Genomic DNA, 3,319 nt, shown 5'->3' with positions numbered 1-3,319 from the left:
ATCAATTGTCAATCAAAGAGATCGGGCATATGTGTTCCGAAACATATTTGAAACATTTCGCCAAACATCGTTATCCCAATGCAAACGAATGGACGAACGATCGTTCGTGCTCGACCGGATATCCGGGGACCGATGCGAGGCGGCGAAGAAGAAGAACGTCGATCCTATTTGCGTTTCGAAATTCGTCGAGGAAACTGTCGATCCCCGCGCATCAATTTCGCGATTTGGCGCCGATCCATCGATACATCAACGTGTCTCGTGTAAATACAGAAAAAAAGCGAGGGAAATCCTCCTCCCCGTCCCGTTTCTTCGAACGTTGCTCGAAAATCGAAATTCTTATTCTATGACACCCTCGAATCGAATTAGAGATTATCGATTCGAAATAACGTGATGGATTGATTATATGAATTGTTGTAATAATAATAATGATTTTAGTTGTTCAAATTCAATCGCAGAAAAGAAGACGTTTATAAACGCGTGATGATGAAAATTGATGGGATATGGTTTATTATTCTTTTTTCATTTAATCCAGAATGTGATTAAGGAAGAATTTCGACTGTGTGTCTCTTTATAGTGGAAAATTCTAGGGGCCGTAAAGGAATATCATTATCTGTTATTAACACTTTGAACGTTGCAAGGAGTTTGAAGATTTTGATGGAATTTCAGGTAGAAAGCTTCCGATTCGAGCACTCGTTTACAATAATTTCTCTTCGAAGTTTTTGTCCGAATTTCTTCTTCCTCTTTCTTGTTTCATTAAAAGGAAAGACTTTCTCGCGAAGTTGTTCATCGAACAAGCAAATTTCAAACTCGAATCGCGATAGGTTGAGGTACAAAAAGTATTTCTAAAAGTCATCGTTCCATCGTTACACGTTTCGTTCTCGAAAGGGGTTTGATCACTGGTTTCGAGGGCATGATTATATATATATAATCGATTCGTGTGTGGAAAACTGTGATGAAAAGAAGAAGAAAAAAAGAAAAGGAAGGGAGAGAAGAAAAATGATGAAAGATCGAAGCTCATGCAATATGCATAGAATCTACAACACTGGCAAAAGCCAGGTTTATCGTTAATCTCCGGATACCAATTACAATACACGTTATCGGCGTTGTGAGAAGATTTTTTTCTTTAAATTGATCGATGATGAAATTGGTTTTTCGAATTTTGTCGAGAATTTTGTGTAAGATGTACCACCTTTTACGAGTGTATATTTGGATTGAAGAAGGTATAAAATGTTTGAATGAAAAAAGGTAAAAAAATTTGAATAACGATTCCGAAGGCTGAAGTAAATTCGATATGCAAAAATGTTTATAATTTGAGTTTGAGTTATTACACGCCTGTATAATAACACTGGTCGATATATACATATGATTAAATGGCAAGATAGCGAATAATTATTCTCGTAAAAAAGAAAAAAAAAATGTACAGTCCATTGTGATTCATCGAAATAAATTGTATTACATATGAAAATATGAGGAAAAGGAACAAGAAAATAAATAAGTTACACGAATAATAATAATGTACAATATGAATTTAAACAATTTGTCACGTAAAAATTATCCAACGAGGTATTAAAAACACATTATAATTATGCATGCATTTTTGCATTTGTAATTTATGTACATATATTATTTATTATATATACATATATATATATGTATATACAAAAAGAGTTGCTTTATTTACATATTTATTTGCATATTCCTCCTCCAAGTTCGCGTATATGAATTCGTAATTCAATAAATCGCAATTCATTGGAAATTTTACAATGATAAAACTATATTGCTTAAAATCCGCTTACCTAAATATTTTGAAAACCCAATCAATTACTTGTCCCAGAGATAATCTTCGCCAATCGAAATTGTTTCTTACTTCTTATTCTCAAATATAATATTCGCGATACTCGAATAATCATGGAAATCTTGGGAAATCCTTCCGTGAATATGTAAATCTCTTATAGGATAATACAAAAAGAGGAAATTGATGGCAGAAACGTTCTCTTTCCGTTCACGGTAACATTCGATAAACATTCGACACGATTCGATTTTAATACTACGATTTGTAAATCGAGGATATCGATCGATAATGAAAGTTTCATGAGCCGCGCGAATTTGTATCGCGAGATCGTCTCGAACGAGAGAGAAGGTAGGCGGAAGGGGATGAAAGGAGGAGATCGGACCGGATCTCAAAGGATTGCCTTTTACGCAATGTTATTTCGGCTTGTCACGGCCCATTATATTCGTCTCGTTGAATACGCTTCCAGTCGAGGGTCGGAATCGCGCGAGTTATCGATGTATTCAAAGCGAGCGTCTCTCTCTTTTCCCTTTTTTCTTTCTTTTTTTTTCCCCCTATAATGTTTCTCCGCTGCACGGCGACGCGGCGGTCGAGCGAAATGATTTGAAAAGCTGGATGAAAGCTTCAATTAAATTTGCAAGCGATCGCCATTTGCGACGGAACCGCAACGTTTGGCCAACCGTGGCAAACGAATGGCCGAAAGAGAAATGTTATAGAGGAGAGATCCGGCCGCGTAACAATTCCACCGATCCTCCCTGTACGTTCTTTTTATACGGCGAATAATTAATCTGAAATTCCGCTTCTTTGTTGGCCAGAGCAGAGGCTTGTTGTTCGAGTTATCGATATGCAAAGGGATAGGAAGTTTTGTCGGGTTTTCGTATCGAGGATTAAGTTTGTGGTTCGACAATTCGAGGTGTGGTATGATTTATGGTGTTTGTATCTTTTTTAGTTCTATGAAAAATAAAAATTTAAAATCCTTGGAAAATTGTTAAAATTGTTTTCTATAATAATAATAACTTTAATGCCCGTTAATTGTCCCTTTTCAATTGCCTTTCTCGTTCCATTTCGCAATCCAGGCAATTGGAGGCAGATGTAAAATATATTAATTTCCGCGTGCAACGAAACGATTTTTTCAAAAAATTGTATTACATCCGATGTAACAAGTACATAACAATTGGCCATTGGGGAAATTAATGGGTCATACACTTGTCATGAAATTTTAATCATCAAAGTTATTCCACGCCCCGGATATAATACCAGTTGAAATTTTCGCTAGGAATTTCTATAGTGCTGGATCGATCGAGTTTCTTCGTAATTTCCTCGAAACTTGCACAGGAGGCCTCCTAGGTAGTATAATAACCTTAACTTTAAACAGTTATTAACGATCGATGAAACGTTGCAAGAAGAAAATTAAACTTTCCTTCTCGCTTCCACTTTGTCTTGTCAAAAAATTTTTCCCAACAAAGCCTCGCCTCGCCGCACAATTACTTTGCGGATCGTTCATAAATCGGGCAAGTGCATCGATCTCGA

The 3,319-nt window shown here is 36.3% G+C and overlaps 1 protein-coding gene and 1 long non-coding RNA gene across 2 annotated transcripts in view; one reads left to right on the top strand and one right to left on the bottom strand.

Annotated features, from left to right (window-relative positions):
* LOC102677284 overlaps positions 1–3,319 on the bottom strand; it is a 34,983-nt gene that overhangs the window by 9,428 nt on the left and 22,236 nt on the right. The window lies entirely within an intron of this gene.
* LOC102677370 (sodium-coupled monocarboxylate transporter 1) overlaps positions 155–3,319 on the top strand; it is a 23,183-nt gene continuing 20,018 nt past the window's right edge. The window contains exon 1 of the mRNA XM_006609334.2: positions 155–172. The gene's annotated coding sequence lies outside the window, so the exon portion shown is untranslated. The remainder of the gene's footprint in view (positions 173–3,319) is intronic.

The sequence above is a fragment of the Apis dorsata genome, unplaced genomic scaffold, assembly GCF_000469605.1.
Source record: "Apis dorsata unplaced genomic scaffold, Apis dorsata 1.3 scaffold_52, whole genome shotgun sequence".
Classification (NCBI taxonomy): Eukaryota; Metazoa; Arthropoda; class Insecta; order Hymenoptera; family Apidae; genus Apis; species Apis dorsata.
Note: the sequence above shows the minus strand (reverse complement) of the source record. Positions and strands in the feature narration are given on the sequence as shown.